The following is a 22,094-nucleotide window of genomic DNA, read 5'->3' as shown; positions in this document are numbered from 1 at the left end:
AGATGGAATAGACCACAAGGCATAGACATGGGCCATTCTTAATCTGCTATAGATTAAATAAAACATTAACAGAAAAATGAACCATGACTATAAAACAGAAAAAATAATTTAGTGTCTTGGGAAAGAGACATAATGTGCTTCTCATCCGGAGATAAAATGTGACTTTTCATTAATGGGTTCAGCTGGCCATTGGCCTACTCTTAGGTGATACCCTCTAAACCCTTAGAATGTTCTACTTATTAAGAGTGTTTTTGTATCCCTGGGGTCTTGCATCATCCTGGAAAGCTTATGCTAACAAGGTGATTCAGGTGCTGACCTTGGACCATGCTGTATCAGCTTAACCTGTAGAATGCCTGGAGTGTGAGTAACTCAAGTCAGTCTCGTGGGACCTCCATGCCACTGTAAGTAACCCCCAATAAAAATTCTGGACACCCTTTTTATTTCTTTTTCTAAATCAATGCAAATGTACTAAGGAATGATGAATATGCAACTATGTGATGATATTAAGAATTACTGATTGTATATGTAGAATGGAATGATATCTAAATGTTTTGTTTGTTAATTTTTTTAATTAATAAAAAAAGTTTAAAAAAAACAAAAAACAAAAAACAAAACAAAACAAAAAAATTCTGGACACCAAGGCTTGGGTGAGCTTCCCTCATTAGCAATACTCTATGTTTTCTGATGCATCATGCATCTTTGCTAAGAGAGTTAAGCACTGTTTGTTCAACTCTAATGGGAGAGGACAAAGGGAAGCTTAAATTTTCCTTAGGCAACATTACCTTGGATGATTTTATTCTGCATCATTTGCTGTAAAAAAACATAAATGTGGGTACAACAGCTTCATATAATTCCCCAAACAACAAATAATCGAACCCAAAGGTGGGGGACCCCTGATGCACTAAGACAAGAAAAACATGAAAGTGGTATCAAGAGAAGAGAGGAACAGTTAGACACTGGACTGCAACTTCCCTAGGTGGAAAAAGTACTATCCTGCTTTGCAGCAGCTGAGACTAACTCTGTGTCTGTCCTGGTCAGATTCATGTGTCAACTTGGCTGGGTGGTGGTGCCCATTTTTCTGGTTGGGCAAGCACTGGCATGTTGGTTGCTGTGAGGACATTTCATGGACCTAAATCATGATTACATCGGCTGCATCCACAGCTGATTGCATTTGTAATCAGCTAAGGGGAGTGTCTTCTGCAATGAGTGATGCTTAATCTAATCACCAGAGGGCTTTTAAGAAGGATTCAGAAGAGACAGTTTCTCTTCCTGCTTTAGCCGATGGGCCTCTCCTGCGGAGTTCATCCAGACCCTTCATTGGAGATGTCAGCTTCACAGCCTGCCCTATGGATTTTGGACTCTTCCATTCCCACAGTTGTCCAGCCAGCCTCTTCTGAGAGTTTTTGAGGAACTTCATCAGAGCCACCAGCTTGCAACCAGCCCTGCAGACCTTGGATTCTACATTTCCATGTTTACATGAGACACTTATAAATGTTATATCTAAGGGTGTCTCCTGCTGATTCCATTTCTCTAGAGAACATTAGTTAATAGAGTGATCCACACTCAATAGTACAAGCCCAAGAAATAAAGGTGGGTACAGAGACAAGATGATATTACACAGAATGGCATTAATCAAGGAAACAAAGGTCAAGTGGAAACAACCATAGACTTTCCAGAGACCTTTAGTATTTATCTCTCCCTCTATAGCAGTTGTCTGTAGCTACTGGACACATCTGTATCCCAACTAGGATGTCTTCTGATGTGGAAGGCCAACAAAATAAATGCATGACTAGATATAGTAGGATTTTAAACTTTATCACTTACTAAGCTCCACAGCAGGTTTAGGGGAGAGACTGTGAGGTTGCTGTGTCAGTCTTTAGCACCTGCTTTACCTACCTCTGGCTTAAAAAAAAATGTAAGGTGGATTCAGTAAGCCTTGGTTTCACATCCTCACTCTACCAACTGCTTTAACATCTGTAGGAGTTTTATCATTTTTTTAACTTCAGTTTTCCCATACATATTATAGGGATAATGATATTACATTATGATACATTAAGAATACATTATCATGCATAATGATATATCATGATATGGAATTTCAATAAATATTAAGTGAAGTAATGCTTGTAAATCATTTTGCATAGTGACTAGCACATATAGCTCATTAAGTTCTTCCTCTTATTGTTATAAATAAGAGTAGTACTTCTGTGCATGCTGTGTAATCACTAAATCATGAGAGACCTGTTAGGCATAATGTAAGGGGTTGTTTTCACAGTGCAGTTTCATGCTATCTTTCGTGCTAGCTAGCAAACCAATTCTTATTGTTATGGTTCTTTCAGTGTTGAGCATACAGGCATCTCATATTACACTCTAGTTAATCGATTGATTTGCAATTTAGTTAGGGAGTTAAGCAGACAGGTGCAGTGCATCCAGGCAGACTTTTTTTCATGAATATGAACTTTTGAGTATTGTGGGAAAAGTAAATGAAGTTCAAGACATGCCTGTAGCAAAGCAGATTTTCAAGCAGGCAGAAGACTACAATCTGCTGAAGGCATTTGCCACCCACAGACCAATTAAGGCATGCTGCCTGGACCAAGAAATGGCGAGTCACATTGAGAGAATGTCACCCCAGGGAAGGATTGGGAGGCACAGTGGTCACAAGGAACTCAGAACTAACCAAAAGGCAATGGGCAGAAATAAATTTAGTTGCATCAGTGCACTAGCTCCACAAAAGTGACTAAAGTGTTTCTGAAGTTAGCAGTAACTTCCACTGACCTGACTAGTGAAACAAAATCCAAAGTCAATGCTTCGAATTTGCTGGACAAAAAATACGACAATCATATTTGTTGTTCTTGTTATATTTGCTTTTAAGAGGACCAGGGCTAAAATAAAAGTTGAAAAATAAAACAATATTAACTATCAAACTTACTTGTCCTAATTTGAACAGTGGTGGCTTAGGTTTTATACATTCTAATTTATTCAAAAAGAAATACCAGAATAGATCCTTTAAATGCACTAATATGAAGTAGAAGAAACAGGTTAGACTGTGGGGAAACAGACAAATAAACTAATGATTCCGGGAATTCTCCATAATTGGATGGACAAACTGAATGAATAAGATTCCAAACAATTACAAGTTAAATATTCACTTATCCTTATAATATGAAGATTTCTATTCAAGGAACTTTTGCTACACTTGCCCATAATTTATTTCTAAATTTAATTTAGTTTTCAATGCTTTAGGGAATTTTAAGTCTCTTCCTGATTTAAGGATTCTTAAATATATGCAAATCCTGTTGGAGCAAGAGAAAGGGTAGCAATTTTTTAAGCTTTCATTGGGTAAAACTTCAGCAGTGATTACTTTTTCAACAGTGACCACAAGCCAAAATCTGACTGCAGCAGCAATGGATAAGACATGGGTGAATAATAGAAAAAAAAAAAACTGGAAAGAGGCAAGAGTGTTAAAAGAGAAGTTTTGGAAATCGATAATGATAAATTTCACCTTTTTCAAAATATTTCCTCGGATGAGTTGAACATCAATTGAAAAGCAAAGCTTTTCACCACTGACTGTGTGTTCAGGCTGTTGCCTTGTAAATAAACAAACATGCCAGACCATCCTGCAACTGTCTGAATTGAAGTATTGTTCTCAGGCAAGAAGTAAGAAGTAAATGAGAAATTTCAAAGAATTTGATGGCAGTTACTATGAAGATGAAACTTTCCTCTCTGGAGAATGACAGGTGCATTAAAATGGAAATAATTAATGTTTGGATACCAGTAATTGACTCCAAAATTTCAGGAGATGGTGACAATGATGATGATGATGATGATGATGATGATGATGATGATAATGGTGGTGGTGTTGATATTTTTCACAATAGCCAAAGGCTAATACCATATTAGCAGACACTAATAAATGTTGCATTGACTTATGCTGAATTTAACAAGAGAATTAACTATGAAGGAAGTTCAGAAAAGAATACGGAATCTGAGAAGGTACAATTCCTAAGTTTATATAAATACTCCTACATACTTGCTTGGTGTTCTAGTTTTCTAGCTTCCAGAAAGAATATATCAGGAACAGAATGGTTTTTAAAAGGGGGAATTTGTTAAGTTGCTAGTTTACAGTTCTAGACTGTGAATATGTGCAAATTAAAGCAAATCTATAAAAATGTCCAAATTAAGGCATCAGCAAGAGGTTACCTTCACTCAAGAAGGCCAATGAAGTTCAGGGTTTCTCTCTCAACTGGAAAGGTATATGGCAAACGTGGAGACATTTGCTAGCTTTCTCTCCAGACTTCTCGTTTCATGAAGCTCCCCTGGGGATGTTTTCCTTCTTCATCTCCAAAGGTCCCTGACTGCATGGGCTCTCAACCTTTTTCTAAAATGGAACCCTTTTAAAAGGCTCCAGTAAGCAACCTCATCTTGAATGGGTAGAGACACATCTCCATGGAAACCATCTAATCAAAATTTACCACCCACAATTGGGTGTACCATACCTGCATGGATAATCAAAAAGCTCCCAAACAGCAATATTGAATAAGGATTAAATAACATGACTTGTCTGGGGCACACCACAGATTCAAACCAGCACACTTGGTATCCTTACAAAAGACAATGTATTTTTCCTATTTGTAAAGAAAGAGTCTAGGAAACTGGGATAAAAATAATTGTTCATCTTTTTTAGTATTTCATGGAGAAGCTTCCAAGTTTGGGTGGCCAAGTAGAGAAAAAGGATATTTCACAGAGAAGATTTGTCTGTGCACATTGATGTGTGTGTTTGTGTGTGCCACTAAAAAGATGTCTATCTTCTGTATAATCAAAGGAAATGGTTATTTCAAGATACTGAAAGAAAGATTTTTAAAATGTGCTTTCGCATTGTTAATTAAATCTGGAAAGAAATTATCCGGGGAAGGATATAAAGAGTCCATAAAAGAGAAAAACCTGATCCCTGATAGCCTTTCTTTTAAACAGCCATGTTTCTAGTCTATAACATAATCACAGGAAAAATAATAACCAATGAAGAAAAGCAAAGCCATTCTCCTATTTGTCCTCATCATTCCTTACAATAATATAATTGAATCAAACATGTTGAAGTGGAGTGGCATAAAACCTGGGGCTCCATTCTTTTGGTTTAAATATGACTCTGCTACTTATAACTATGTGAAACTAGGCTTGTCACTTAATCTATTGGTTCTTCAGTTCCTCATGTAGAAAAACATATATTTCAACAAATATCCAAACATAATATATAGTGTTGCTTTATTCATAATTGTCTCAAACTATAAATAACACAAATTTCCATTAATTTGTGAATGAATAAATACACTATGGTACATCCATATAAAGTAATAATATTCAGTAATAAAAAAGGAATAAACTTTTTATGCATGTAGGGATATTTACAACAGCATGAATGAATTGCAAATGCAATATGCAAAACAAAATTAGCAAGAAATAAGGAATGAATACTGTATGAGTCCATTTCTATGGTATTCTGGAAGAGGCAAAGCATAAGAACACAGAACAGATCAGTGGTTACCATGGAAATGGAGGGAGAGGATTGATTCTAAAGGGGCATGAAAATATTATTTGTGGTGATGAAACAATTCTTTATTTCAACTGGAGTGATGTTTACATGATTTTATCCTGTTATCGATGTTCACAGAAATGTACATGGAAAAGGGTGAGTTGTACTGTTAAAACCTACCTCTCAAAATATCTGAAAGAAAAGATACAAGAGAGGTACCTACTTATTCCGTTTATATAGAGGACTAGGAAAGATAACATAGATGATTATTAGCTCTGCTTTAAATTTACTGTCTTACATATTAAATGCCCAATGCATATTAGCTATAATTATTGGCATAAATCTAATGCTTCGGAATTCTCATCATGAAAACTTTTGTTGGGTGAAAATTATTTCCACTTTTAAAAGTCATTCCTTAATAAAATTTTAAGAAAATTTAGCTTTTACTTCTAATAATAGGTTGATTTACAGAAATACTGACCTGTTACTAATATATTAAATCTGACTGCCACCCTCTCAGAACTGTGTTTACAAGACAGATAAACGTACTGAGGCTGCCCATGAGTTTTAGTGCCAAATGAACCTGGCCATGAACAAAATGAAAAAGAAAAGGAACCAGACTTGCCTTTCAGATCTTGCTTTCAGGATCCTCCAGTCCTCATCCCAGAAATCAGGGTCAGCATGCTTCCTTCTTTCTTCAGAGCCTTGATTTCTTGCATCTCAACCTCTCACCACTTTCTCCTAGCTTCCTTCTTCCATAGAGATCTATAACTGTGCTTAGTGGACATAGGACTATTCGAGCCAGGTCCATGTCACTTGGCTCCCTATTAGATCCCATTCTTCTCAGCCACCTAGCTCTGTAAAATTTTGGTTAGCTAAGCCAATCACATGACCTTGACCTCTTAACCAGCATCTGGTTTACGAGTGGTTGCTAGCTGGGTATTCTGTTGGCCATGGATAAGGAAGAGCACAGAATTCAGCAGAGTTGTTGTTCAGAAGTTGGGAGGAGGAAGAGCTCTGTCTTTATTTCTGGATAAGATAACATGAATAGCTGGAAGTTCTAATTGTGAGATGAAAGCCAGCCTAACTCAAGTCTTCACATTTTAGTGGCTGATAAATTATCTTTGTGGCTTAAGTCATTGGGAGTTATATATTATTTTGCTAGAAACTAAAAGTCTGTTAATCTTGCCCATTAATATTTCAGTTGCTTAAGCTCACTAAAAGTAATGTTTTTCATTCTCTAGGTTCATAGTGGGTTGAAGCTCATCAAATACGATAATTACTATTATTAAACCTTTAATAATGTGTAATGAGCAGGCCCTTACAGATAAAATGTACATTTAAATGAAGATTTGGAAATCTGTGCTAAAAAGTCACAAATTTCATAAAATGTGGCAGAACAAGTTTTTAAAAAGCTTGAAAAATTTCCTGAAAATCTCTACAAATATTTTCTTGGCATATTTTTCTTTGGCTTGTTACTCTCACAATTTAAAAATAGTAAAACACACCTTTAGTCCTTCATCTCTACTTTTCTAACACAGCTAGATGTTGTGAAAGATTAAAACTGTACAACTTCTTTGATTCATAAAAAATAAAATTACTTATGTTTTTGGCAAACTAGATTATGACCCAACATCACTGAATATTTCTCTAAAAACATTAAAAAAAAGATGGTAACTTAGCTGATAACTTCCAATTGATGCACAATGCCTCAGGTATATAGCACAGAATCCAGTTCTTTTTCCAGTGGACACAAAAATTGACAAAATTCTCTTCATTGATGAGATGCAAAATGAATGTTACCAACAATCCATTGTCTGGAATTTTCCAGAACAAGTTTCTTGTCCTGTTTTATCTTTTTGGGAGTTATGGTGTCTTAAAGCACAGAGTCATCAATCCCATCATCTCTGGATTCTTAGCAAGACCTCTGCCACTGCAAAACCCTCTTTCCCTTTTGCTTATTCATGCATGAAATCTTATCACTAGGATTTTTCCCCACTTGGTGCAAATAATTTGCCACTAGAAAACTAAAATATCCTATGGAAGAACTCATACTTCGCTTTGTTATAGTGTAGGGAGTTCAGTTCTAATGAGCTTATCATTAGATAACTCATTTGATAAGTCATTATATTTTATTTATGTATTTATTTTGTATGCTGCAGGTTGGGTCACATTTCATTATTTTTCTATGTATGTATTCCCTTATTGCAGCACAATTTTTTGAAGTTTTTGTTTGTTTATTTGTTTTTGTTTGCTTTGCTTATTTATTTTTTGGGAAGTTCATGGACCAGGAATCGAACCTGGTTCTCTTGCATGGCAAGCGAGAATACTACCCCTGAACTACCTAGCACCCTGCCCCCTCCTCCCATTAGTCATTGTCTTAAATCAAGATTTCAGATGAGTAATGGAGGACCAGTGAATATGAAAATATGTAAAGTGGGAAAAGGAAGGAGATAATTAAAAATAGAGGTTCACTGTTGATAAATTGGAAATAAAAAGGAGAAGGAGAGTGTCAAGACTAAAAGCCCCACTTTCAGTTTTGTTATCTTTCATTCTTGATGCTGCTGCTTCTCTGAACTCCCAGCACATGAGAGGGCCTCCAAGAAAGCTTACAGAGTGATTAGTGTGCGAGGTGATGCACATGCACAAATGAGGAAGAAGTAACCCCTATTCTCAGAAAAATAAATAAAAGTTGACTACTAAGAGAAAACTGCAATGAAAGGAGGTGACAAATAGCTAGAACAGAAAGAGAAGTAAACTATAGAAACAATCAAAAAAGTAGGAAGAGAGTTAAAGAACCAGAAAACCCTTTAAAGTTATCTAGTCCAGTGGTCTTCAATTTATGCACAACCTGAACTTTGATAAGTGTAGGTGTCCTACACCTTCACTTAAGATTATTTAAAAATAAAAATAAAATAAGGATCATAATTAGAATAAATCAAATCAAAGTGACTCCTCCCTGTTTTATTTCCACAACAACCTTATCAATAATTCATATTATAACTCTCCTATTCCAGAGATGTCCTCCCTTCCCTATTTTAAGAATAACCAATAAAAGTCTAATCTGACACTCTCGATCTGAAAGGAGAAAAGAATAAAAATAAACTGTAGAACTAATCATATCGAAGTAAAAGATATACTGAAAGCCATCTAGGTAAGAGGAAGTAAAACTGGAAATGAACTCTGTCTTCCAGATTGGCAGGTAATAGAGTCTTAGCTTATGAAGTGCAGTCAGAGTTTAAAAATATTCTCAGAAGGGAAAAATGGATCAATTAAGAGCATCACTGGGGAGCCAAAGAACTCAAGCACAGCTCAGGGGCCATCAGTAGACTGTTTTGAGACAGGCAACTCATTAATGCTTCTGCCTCTGTTTCCACAGCTGAGGACGGGGACAGCACCTGGCTGTGAGGACAATTAGATGGTGCATATAAAGGGCATAGCATGGTGTCCATGACATAGAAAGTATAACATACACAGTACCTGTTGTTGTTGTCCTATTATTATTATTGTTATTGTTATAACTGATGACTTCTGGGAAAAATGAGAACCGATGTCGATGTCTTCTTCCCACTCCCAAAATACCAATCCATTTTCTGTCACTTCTGAGGCTGTAACTTTTAATGGCTCCCTGTCATTAGTGTGTTAGGTCAAACAAGTCACAGACAAAATGCTGTCATTAGGTTTTGTCCTAGACTAGGGGTCAGCAAGGTTTTCTGTAAAAGGACAGATAGTAAGTATTTTTGGCGGGGAGCCATATGGTCTCTGTTGTGGTGACTCAACCCTACCATTATAAGTGAAAGCAGCTCGACAATCTGTAAACTCTGAACAAGCTGTGAAAGTAGCTGTGTCCTGAAAAAACTTTATTTGTAGATAGTGAAATATGAATTTCATATCTTGGATGTGTCATAAAGTATTATTTATCTTTTTTTTTCAATCATTTAAAAATGGAAAAAAAAATCTTAGCTTGTAGGTCATAGTTTGTTGACCTCCGTCATACAGAATTTTTAAATTTCAACTATTAACCACCTCTTCAATTGCTCTTACTCTCCCAAACTTTTTTCACTGAAGTCAGTGCACCATCTACAGCATGTTCGGTTTGGAAATCTGTCAGGTATTTCTCAAACACCTGAGATCATGCCACCTTGCCTTCGAATGCACTAGCCCACAGGGACCTGGCAGACCCCACAGGACCAATTAGCTTGATTATTCCTGCTCTTCCTATATGGCTTTCATAACATTGAATTTGATGATATATGCAAAATAATTTTGAAAAAAAAAAACTGAGTCCTATGTAAGTATAGGTAATGCCATAAACTGCTTTAGACATAATTATTCATTTTTGCATTTATTTCATTAACTCAATTCAATGAGAAATCACTTAAGACCAAGCACCATGCAACTGTACTCCTTTGTATCTAGTAGAGAGGCTAGTGGGAGACAAGTGGTAGTCATAGCAGTAACTCTCACATTGAATTAATTAGCGCAAATGATGATAAGGATAATGACTGTGACTTTTCTGTTCAAATACACCCTTGACACATTTTTGTTCCAGCCCTGTCCAAATCACTCATTATTTTCCTCTCAAAGCCTATGACTTCATTTGACATTCTTGTCCATATCTGGGTCCTCACTATCCCTATAGACATCAATCCACCACGGGACTTACAATCACTTTTAGAAGCACATAAGTCAAATGTTCAGAGTGAAAAAAACTCTGATATTTGTCCTCCCTTTCCAATTCACCACCACCCCTCCAGTTACCAAGCTATGCAGTCAACCATGTCTGCACCTCCACAGCCGACCCTTCTTTGGGCCTTCATGTTGGGTCTGGTCTTCACTATTTCCCACCTGAATGGATATAATATCCTCTTAGATGCTTGCCTTATTTCCTGTCCTCCCAGTTATTTTCCACTCAAATTCATCCTCCCCAGTACATGACATTTGAAAACAAGCTTTTCACCTCAGCATTTAACACTCTCCATTTTGTGTTGAGGCACTCCCTCCCACCTGGAATTCTTACTTATCACTTCTGCCCACATATCAGAATTCTATTCATCCTTGAAAGTTCAATTAAATACCAGCCTTTCACCGAAACCGTTCCCAATGCTTCTACTCGAGGTGGCTGCCTCCCCTTAGAAATTTGTTTCACTTCTATGCCATTTTAAATGTCCTATGGCCTAAGATACACTTTCCTCTTTGTTAATAAACTACATATTTTGAGGCTGCAATGTCTTTTTAATCTCTGCATTATTTGCCTCACTTATACATAACAAATGAAGAATAAATATCTGCTGTTCTCCCATTTGAAAGCTGATCTTTCTTCTTTCAAGCATTTAGGTAGCTTTATATTATTGCATGTAAATAACAGTAATTAATCTTTGTTGGAATATATTTAAGACAAAATCCTAGGTCCCCTGCTATTGAACAACATATACCCACTCTGCCTGGGAAATGGGGGAAATAGAAGGTTAGCACGTTGGTATCTTCAGTTCTGAAAGGAGGCAGAGAACAGAAACAATCAAAGAGGGATTGGACAGGGAACGCTCTGTAAGGGCCTAGGTCAGTGTCTCTTATATTCATCTAATTATCTAGTTCAGTTAGGGTCAAATTAGGTGTACCTTGGGACAAAATTTTTGGACATAAAGAATTTTGTGTTAATGGAGTTTTTAATCATCTTATGTGATCAAAATATATATAAATGTTATACATTATTCTGAATAGATATGTTGCTACTAAAATAAGAACTCTGAGAACTCAGATGTGCACAACACAGGTGTCCCTAATTAATGTTTATTCTTTTGGACTTCTCTTGGATTATGGCCTGATATTTATGCAGACACTGTCTCCTGCTAAAATCATCTGTCGGTTATTGCTTGTCATTTGCTTCAGTCTACCATAGACGGGGTCTGCTCTTTTGTCAGAGTTAATCCTGTAGATGAAGCAGTGCCACTGAAAATAGTCAAACATGGATGTGTGCTGATTTCAGACCTATAATTAGAGAAAGGGAAGGTGTGGGGTTGAAAGAACAGTCAGAACGGGGCAATGCATTCAAACAGAAACTTCATTTGTTTTCAAGATCTTTTGTTTGTCTGGCTTATTCTTTCGTTTTGGCTTAGAAAATTTCAAAGTGCTTAACAAAAGGCTGATTTTATGCTTGACTGTACAGAGCCCTACGAATGAAGAAATAGAGCTGGTGTGAAGTTTCTCTTCTCTGGGGGCCAGAGATGTGGTGTGATTAGTTGTGACATTTTGAAGGGTGTGAATGGATTTAGAAGAATACGGAAATAGATGCAGATTGTATTATGAATTAGCTGCCAAATGGTTCTAAAATCAAGCACTATCAACCAATTTATTATTTTTCATGCTTTTAGAGGCCATATGATTATATTCAGTGTATTAATTTTTTGAAGGGAGATTTCTACTACATTTTTTACCAGCACATTATCAAAGGTATTAAAATTTGAGGTCCAGCTATGACTATAAATGATTTTAATCTCAGTAACTAAATGAAAACCTGATATTTTATGTCATACAGATATTTTTCCTGTTTTCCAAAATTTGGAATAGAGGATGTCATATAAGCCCAGATGAAATTGAATGGCTTGTCTGTGCCTTTATCTCCCAGATGTTTGGCTGTTTTAAGGATCAAATTTTTCTCCCCCTGAAATGTTGACTTTGCTTACATATCATAGAACAGGTATGATGTTTAACAACAGGCTCAAAAGGTAGCATTGGTCCATTAAAAGATCCATAAAAAAGATCCCAGAGGAGTTATCCTTCATTACTGACAAAACTGAAACACTTTCAAAACACTGGATTTCCTTTAAATCAGGATCTACAGAGGCACCTGGGGGGGGGGGGGGGGTTGGCGGGGTGTTCCACTCTGTTTAAGTCTCTTGTTTGGCCCATGTGGTTGACTTACCTCTTTCCTTATTTTTAGTTGCATTTTATGGCTCCTCCCCTTTATTTGACAAACTCGCAGAGATGCCAGTTGGTAGCTGGACTGGCCCTGAGAGCTGGACTGTGGTGCTCACTATTCAACAGGACAACTCACAGTTCCCAACACCAGACAAGGTAACACTAACTGTGATGGAGAAAGAAAGAATAAGGTCACTCATTATCATGTGTGATAACATCCTACCAGCTATAAGAAAGATAAAACAGCCTCCTTTCCCAACTAGCATGAGGGACTTCTGCTCCTCTAACACTTTTCCTATTGCTTCTTAGATAAAACATTATTAAACCATCTGATCATAACACTGTCCTCACTTTCTGACAATAGTCAAACCACAGAATAGATCTTCTTCCTTTGTTCCCTCCTCAAAATCAGGTAACAGAGGCTAAAATTTTATTAAAAATGCTTCCTGACACTGTATTACTTACTTACTAGGTTGCTGCTCAATTTCCCAGCCTAAACCATCCTTACTTTGTGCAGCATGAAATAAACTCATTTTTTTAATGTAATTTCATTGAAACTCAGTTTCATTTGCTAACAAGTTTATCCTTGGTCATCATTGACAGGTGGGCATCAACAATGCATTTGTTGAATATCTATTATGTGAGTTCTGGTGGATATAAAAGAATCTGAAGAAGTCCCTGTTCCAAGTGTTCTACAGCATCTTGGGAAATAGAAGAGTCAAATGAGTCTTCCGTGTTTGGTACAATGCTACTCACTTTGACCCTCAATGACTTTAATCCCTAAGGAGTTAAAGACATTGTCTTTATTGTACCCACTTTGAAACTGAGTTTTACGAGAGCTCAATACATTAGCAAGAGTTAAACAAACACATATTGCTGTGGGGAGCACAGTTGTTAGCCCCAGCTGCTGACCTCTGATCCACCTGTGTTTTCATTTAGAACATTCTGTGATTACAACTAATGCTTTTAACAATCAATGAAAGATAGGTAGGCTTTACCTACCAAATTTTGAAGGATGCTTTAAGATGTCAAAGAACCAAAATTTCATTTAGTTCCAAATATTTTATAAAATTTTCATAGCTAAGCTTAATTTCTTTAGTTAGATATAGATTCTTTTCTTTAATTATTTACCCCATTTGACTCCCGGGATTTTGGTTTGGTCCTTACTTCTGATACCTGTGAATCATGCATTTCCACATTCCATTAAATCTGACTAGAATTTTCTTTCCTCCTTAATAACATCTTTTTTCTTTCAAAATTCACTTTGCTTCTTGAGGGAAATTTTTTCATGCATCTGCAGGCTTAGTTTAAGTTATTTGTTGTCATTTGCCCATAGCACATTTCGTTTACCACCCTTGATGAAAATGACTAGTTTTCCTACTTTTTTTCTCCCTTATACAGGGGAACAAATATGACGTTTGTTTTTATAATTGCATTCCATAACAAAGTATCTGTAAATAAGTGCTGTTAAATATATTATTATTGAATGAGTGAGAAGTGACTGAATGACTACCATTTGATTATTGACTCAGATTTCCCTATCTCTGAATTTAATATTTCTGTTATACATTGAATTGTCCTCATGCCAAATCATGTGAACATCTGGTTTTTCCTCTGTGCACTGCACTTGCTCATAAAACTAAGAGTCATGTGCTCTACTAGGTCAGATCTTGACCAGTTCTGCATATCTGCACTGCTTTTCTAAAAGTTGCATCATTCCTAAATTTATTATGGATAGATAATAATGTATCATGCACATTCCATGAAGGTAATGAGTTCTTTTGTCCTGCCATTGTTCTGTCTCCAGCAATTGATACATGTTAGGTACTCAATGAATGAGCATGGTAAGAGTATACAGAGTATACTCTCAGTAAAATGCAACAGACGGTCATGCTAAGAAGTGGATGAGAGCTAGTATAGATTTCTTGAAATGGTATGCATTGAATTTAAGAGAAAGGGCATGTGAACTCAATTATTTATTTAGATGCTTAAAGATTATCAGAAACTCTTCAGCACTGAACAGTTCTAACAATTACAGAATGGTCCATCAATGCCCAATGACTCACCTGCAAGCCCCAGGCAGCAGGGCATGACATAGGTGACCTCATTAAACAGCTTGCATTCAGATTGTGCTATAATTTCTGGAAGCAGCCACCTTTAGCTCCAGCAGTGCAATTTTGAAACTTAAAATCAGGATAGGAAGTCAGTTAATTCACATGAAATTTGAAACTCTTCTGCAACCAAACTTTGATACAACACTACCTCAAGTTCTGTGTGTGGCTGAGGTTCTGGTAAGCACTATTTCATTGCAGACTACCTGTTTTATGAACTGCACAAGGAATGCTAAAAACCTATGTAAGTGTAATAAATGGAACAAATGGGTTGTTATATTTAGTAAAAAGAGGAGTAATGAAGTTTATCGATTGAAATATAAATAACCACTCTTTTCACTTTCACTTCAAGGAGACTCTACGCAGAGAGTAAACTACTTATTTATAGGACAATAAATCATCATTGGGTCACTGTTCTTGAGGGAGAATTCCTTCTACGAGTTAAAATTTGCTGTAATATTTATAAGTCCAAAAAGTATGCACCAAACTACCTGGATTAAAATGGAAAATGGGTCAAACAGTTATGTGTATATTTGACCCAGGCAAAACAAAAAAATACACTGTAGTAATCTTGCTGAAAAAGAATACATATCTCATCATGGCAAGAGAAAAGCAATGGGCAAAATTCTCAGTAACATCCTTAGAAACATTTCCCCTAATGTGTTTGTTTTGTGACATCAAGGCAGGTATAAGCACGGTAATACTTCTCACGGTCGTGATGGTGAATTGTGCTGACAAGGCCGGAGTTTACAGTGAAATTCAACATCATTTCAGCTATCACACATGCTGCTCCAAAGGAAAAGGTCCATGCTCATCCAAATAGATAATAAAGAGAGTATAACAAAGAGTTCTTCACACCAGCCTTCCATTTTGTCAAAATGGTATTTTCCTGACCAAAACATCTAACTTATATTCAGTCATTCATGCAATTGCACATCCATCTAATCCTTCCATGAGAGCCCAGTGTATGCTAGACACTGCAAGGAGTACAGAATTCACCTTGGTAAGGAAGCTCAGTGTTTTAGTTTCCTAGCTGCTTGAGCAATTACCAATGCAATGGTTCAGCTTAAACAATGAGAATTTACTTGCTGAAAGCTTTGAGGTTAACAGAAAGTTCACATCAAGATGTTAAGGCAGTGCTTATTCTCCCTGCAGACTGGTGCTCTGAGGCTGGCTTCCGGGGGTCTCTGGTCCTTAGCTTGTTACTTGCAGAACAAAAGTCCCCTGGTCACTTCCTTCTCTTCCAGGTTTTGTTTCAGCTTCATGCTCCCTGCGACTTTCTCTGTTTCTCTCTGTCACAATTTCATTCCACTTACAAGGACCCCAGTGGTAGGATTAAGAGCCATCCTGATAGAGGTGAGTCATACCTTAACTGAATAACCTCATCAAAATATCCTACTTAGAATGTGTTCACACTCACAGGAATAGATTAAATTTAAGAGTATGTTTTTGTGGGGTACTCAGCTCCAAACCACCACACGAAGTGAACCTTTTCTAATCATGCACATGCTCCTTACCTCATACACGCTGCCTCAACTTCCTCATAAATAATTGTCCAAATAAAATCTTTGTTGAGGCCTTTCTAAGGCAGGGGAAAACAGCAGCTTCAAATGCTCAAAAGAATAATTCAGAATAAGCTACCTAGTCTCAAATTTTCACCCCAAACTGGACAAAAAACTCTTGAGAAGTTTTTTTTTTTCTTTTTTTTTCTTCTCAGTGCACACAGTCATCCAAATCTGCTTTGGGTACAAATCAAGACCATCTTCCCAGAAAGCATGAAGTTTTTCAGCTTCTGTCATGACTTCAGGGGAATAAAAATCCAAGGATTGATTTCTCAAACCAGTTATCAGATGGAGGTAATTAAGGTAAAGCCTTTCTTATTTTCATTCAAGAGCAGAATGGTGCTTAGTAAGCAGACTGAGCCAAATAAATTACTTGCACTATCTTTTTATTCACCACAATAACTCAGAAACTGAGGCAGAGCAAAGCTCAGATTTGCCGATGTTACAATATCGGGAAATGGCTGACCTGGGATTTAAATCCCTGTTTTATGTTATGATTATAGGAGAATAGGATTATAAAATTAATGAATAAAATTCACATAGATATGTATTTCAATTCAAAATGAAATGTATTTTTGGTAATTATAACACTGTACTAATGGCACACATTGATTTTTGAGGTACTGACTTCATATCCTTAGGTTTTGCGTACTGGAGGTGTTGAAGCAAGGATTAGCCAAACATCTATCACAGGTGGAATATGTGGACCTGAACTCTATTTCTACTGACTGTGAATTATTGCAGCATTTAAAGGTTACAACATTCTCTTCTTAGTCCGAATCTTAGTTACAAGAAACCAAAATTCAATCCAGGTAGCTTACACACAGATTGATTTATCCTAAGGAATTATACAGAATCAAAACATTATTCATATAATCCAAAAAAGTGAAAGTACAGAAAGGAGAAAGAGAGAGATTACTAGCAGTTCCTCTGTCTCTGTCTCTCTCTCTGTCTTTACACACACACACACACACACACACACACACACACACACACACTTGCACACACACAATTGGAGTTAGATAGTTATTGGCCTCAGGCTCCCCACTGTAGTCTCCAAAAGAATCTTATCCTGACCTCCCATTTCAAGGACTTACAATTAGCCTCGCATTGCAGGCATGGCAGCCCAGGCACCAGCCCCATGACGTCATATGGGGAAGGGACAAAATGCATCTCTTCCTCATTTGAGTCATGGATCTACCACAGACACAGCTATCAGTGACCAGGGATGGTCACTTCATTCAAACCTGGCTTTCCACAATCACCACATCACCCAGAGCTGAGTTGCTGTTGGACAGTCATTATTTAGAACTGCGTGTGGACTGGATAGAGTCCCTAACGAATCTCAGCCCTCAGTTCCTCTTTGTCGTCTTTATCTCTCTGTTCTTCCAAGACCCCTGTTAATCTATCTATCCCCCCACCAATTAAACCTTTAAACTACTATTCTAGAAAAGCAGTCCAATAAGATGGGATACTGTATTTGATTAGAAATTATGAATGATTTTCTGTAATTCTGCCTTTCCTTCCCTATTTACCTAATGCCATCTTAGCTTAGTGAATTGCTTCAAGAATGATTGCTTCTGTTCAATCATTTGAAACTAGAGCTCACTCTTAAATCCCTTTGGACCTGAGTTGGGTAGAACAAGCATCTTCATTTTATGTAGAAATTATATAGTATTAACATTTCTTAGTGTATAACTGATTTTTACCATGCATTGTCACTTCTTTTGCTTGCCAGCTTCCCCTGCAATTGATAATTTTTTTTCTTGAATCTGACAGACCAACTCCTTTTTGTGGTTTACAAATTTGGACCATCATTCCAGGATGACAAATGAGCCATCTGATATGAGTTCTTGTCCAGTGGTCAGTGACAGATGCCACAGTGAGTGATGGAGCTGGCAAAAGCTTTACCTCAGTTCACATGTTATGATTTACGTCAGAATATCAGAAAGATCGAGTGGTTTTCTGCCTGCACATATATTTAGCTTATTATAATCAACCCCTCTGTCACAGCCTTCTTCTGTGATCTTGTGCAATTCTGTACATATCCAAGCATTTTTTTCTCATAAAAAAGACAGTTTTGCTCACCACCTATCACCAAGGGATATTACAGGATGAAGGTAGCTATGCTTTAAAGCACTCAAAGACAAATGGAATCTAAAATGGTATTAGATATGCAAAGTTAGAAAGAAAATCACTATTTTTTACAGTAGAAGAAATCCGACTTAAGACATGGAATATATTGAATATATTTAATCTGTGCACTTTGATGAATTTTGACTTATGCATATACCTGATAAATCATTACAATAATAAATGTAATGATTTATCCAAAAGCTTCCCCGTGCTTCTTTGTAATCCTTCAACCCTTTCCACCTCAGTCCGCCTCAGACAACCATGAATTATCTCTGACAATACCAATTATTTTGTATTTTCTAGAGTTTTATATAATTGAAAGTGTACATTGTTTATTTTTTTTGCTGCCTGCTTTCTTGTGGCATAGTTATTTTAAGATTCATCCAAGTTGTTTCCTGTATCAGAAATTCATTTATAACTGCTGAGTAGCATTTCACTGTATAGCTATACCACTATCTGTTTATCCTTTTTTCTGTTGATGGGCATTTAGGATATTTCCAATTTTGTGCCATTCTAGGTGCAGTTGTTATGAACATTTGAATCCACTACTTTGTCAGAACTATTTTGTCATTTCTTTTTTGGCAAATTCATAGGAGTTCAGTAGCTGGTGGAAGTTTAATATTTTATGAAACAACCAAAATGTTTTCCAACATTTTGCAACAAAATGGTTGCACAATTTTAAATCTTCACAAACAATGTATGAGAGTTCCATTTCCTTCACACCCTTACCAATACTTAGAATGGTCAGCCTTTTTAATTTGGACCATTCTAAATAGGTATGTAGTAATATTTCATTGTATTTTTAATTTGAAATTTCCATATGATTAATGTTGCTGACTATCTTTTCCCATTTGTATCTCTTCTTTAGTGAAGCATCTATTCAAATCTTTGGGTCAATTTTTATTGTTTTATTTATAATAAGATTTTGAGCAATCTTAGTATATTCTGGATACATGTCCTTTATTAGAGAAAGTGATTGGAAAATGTTTTCTCCCGGGTTGTTGGATGAAAATGCCTTTTCATTCTTACGACGGTGTCTTTTGCAGAACAAAATATTTTAAGGTCTTGATATGACAAAAACCAGTTTATCCTTTACATTTCTTTTATATATTGTACTTTTAGTGTCTCACTGAGGTAACATTTGGCTAACTCCAGGCCACAAAGATTTTTTTCCTACGTTATTGTTGAATATTTTTATAGATTTAGGTATTCTCATGCATTTGGAGTTGATTTTTACATTTGATATGATGTATGAATTGAAGTTCAGTGTCTTTATGTATGATTATACAATTATGCCTGCACCATTTGTTGAGAAGAATATCCTTTCTCTCTTGAACTTCCATTGAATCTTTGTTGAAAATCAATTGTCCCTCTAAATTGAATCTATTTTTGGACTCTTTCTTCTGTTCCATTGATCTATTTGTCTATCTTTATGGCAATATCACACTATCTTAATGACTGAAGTGTCATTATATGTTTTGTAATCAGGTAGTGTTCATTCTCCAAATAAGTCACTTATATTTGAATTTTAGATTCAGCTGGTAAATTTCCACAAAAAAAACCCTGCTAGAATTTGTTCTAGTAGTGTGTTCAATCTTTAGACTTATTTGTAGAAAAAATATATCTTATCAATATTTATTGCTCTGACCAAGAACATGGTGTCTCTCATCATTTATTTAGGTCTTTAATTTCTCTGAACAATGATTTATAATTTTTATTTATAGGTCTTATATATCTTTTTTCAGATTTACCCATATTTATTTTTGTATTGCTACTTTACATGGTATGTTACTTTTTATTTCAGTTTCCAAAGTTGCAATGCTAGCATAGAAGTACAATTGATATTTTATATTGATCTTGTATCTTGCAACTTTGCTAATCTCATTTCAGTTGTAGGGTTTTTTTTTCTTTTTGTTTGTTTGTTTGTTTTTGTAGAATTTATCAGATTTTCTACAGAGATAATCATGTCAAATATAAGTAGAGTTTTACTTCTTCCTTTTCAATTTGAATGTCTTTTATTTGCTTTACTGCACTGACTAGAACCACCAGTGTAACAGTGAACAGAAGTGAAAGTGAATATCCTTGTCTTGTTCCTGGCTTAAGACTTTTCTTTTAAGAAGAAAAGTTTTCTGTCAATGTCAGAGAGGAGTCACTCGATTCCAATTAAGCCTCAATTAAATCAAATTAAATTTAAACAATATAAAATCTAAATCGATACAACTATTAGACAAGAAGTTTGGAGAAAATGTTACATGGGATTAGCCAAAGCATTCTTAGACATCAAAAGTACAAAATATAAAAGGAAAAAAAAAACAATTAAAGGTTTGTTTTGTTTCGTTTGGTTGTAGATACCCTTTATCAGCTTGGAAAATGGTTTCATATTGTTTGCTTATTTAATTGTTTATTTTCTATTCCCAATTTATTGAGCATTTTTATCAGGAGCAAATTTTGTGTGTTTTGTTTTATACTAAAAATTAAATACCTTTAATAGGTATAAGACTATTTGGGTTATCTGTTTCTTCTTCAGTAAGTTTTGGCAGTTTATGCCAATCAAAGACGTTTCATCTAAGTTGTTGAATTTTTGGTATAATTTTTTTATATTAGTCTTTTATATTCTTCTTAATGTCTGTAAAATCAGTAATGATATTTTCTCTCTAATTCCAGATGTTGGTAATGTGTGTCTTCTCCTTTTTTAGATCAGCCTGACTGGAATTTCTCAATTTTATTGATCTCCTCAAACTAACACATTTGGATGTTATTTTCTTTAGTAATTCTCAATGTTCTATTAAAATAAGTTTTGACTCTATATCTATGCCATTTCCTTTCTTTTGCTTACTTTTTTCTAGATCCTTAAAATGAAAACTAAGTGCATCGATTTGAGAGTTTTCCTGTTTTTCCCTTGTATAGGTCTTTAATTTCTCAGTTCTGATTTAGTGCCATCCTACAACTTTGGTAAATTGTACTTTCAACTTTATTGCATCAAAGTACTTTCTAGTTTCCTTTATGAATTCTTTGAACCATGGATGAAATAGAAGTGTGATATTTTCCAAATATTTTGAAATTTCTTGGAGATCATTTGTTATTAGTTTCTACTCAAATTCCTTGCGATCAGAGATATACTTTGTATGAGTTGAATCCTTTACACTTATTGAGATTTTTGCCACATTTCAGATACATTCTTTCTTGTAAATCCTTCACAGATTTGTAATGAAAGTGCATTGTACTGTTGTATGAAGTGTTTTGTACATGTCGACTAGGTTGAGTTGGCTGAATTTTTTTTCATGTCTTCTATATCCTTACTGCTTTTCTGTCTATTTTTTTGATCAATTATTGAGAGAGGGTATTGAAATCTCCCAATGTAATTGTGTCTTTCATTTTCTATTGTTTTTTGCAGTTCTGCCACATTTGGCTTCATGCATTTTGAAGGTCTTTTAGCTTCATGAGTGTTTATGATCTGTGTGCCCCCTTGATGAACCAACTTTTCATTGTTATGAAATACTTCTTTATCATAAAAATTATTTGCTTTGAAATATATTTTGTTTGATATTAGTATATTTGCACCAGCTTTCTTTTGATTACTATTAGTGTGTTGCATCTTTCCCCATTATTTTACTTATAACTCATTTGTATCTTTATATTGAATCTGTATTCCATATGGGAAGCAATTGAGTCCTGCTTCTTCATCCAACCAGATAATCTCCATGTCTTAATTGCATTTCATATGGTCATTAATGTGGCTAGGTTTTAATCTACCATCTAATTGCTTTCCATTTATTCAGTTTCCTTTGTTTTTCTCTCTTTTTCTCTTCTTTCGTATTAATTGAATTTCATATCATCTTA

General features: G+C 35.6%; 1 long non-coding RNA gene across 1 annotated transcript; it reads left to right on the top strand.

Annotated features, from left to right (window-relative positions):
• Window positions 1–5,558: 5,558 nt before the first annotated feature.
• LOC143661623 (uncharacterized) lies at window positions 5,559–17,955 on the top strand. Its single transcript, XR_013164741.1, has 4 exons — window positions 5,559–5,683; window positions 12,468–12,601; window positions 16,274–16,421; window positions 17,898–17,955. It is a non-coding gene; the product is annotated as an uncharacterized LOC143661623 (long non-coding RNA).
• Window positions 17,956–22,094: the final 4,139 nt, after the last annotated feature.

Source organism: Tamandua tetradactyla, chromosome 17 (assembly GCF_023851605.1).
Source record: "Tamandua tetradactyla isolate mTamTet1 chromosome 17, mTamTet1.pri, whole genome shotgun sequence".
NCBI lineage: Eukaryota > Metazoa > Chordata > Mammalia > Pilosa > Myrmecophagidae > Tamandua > Tamandua tetradactyla.
Note: the sequence above shows the minus strand (reverse complement) of the source record. Positions and strands in the feature narration are given on the sequence as shown.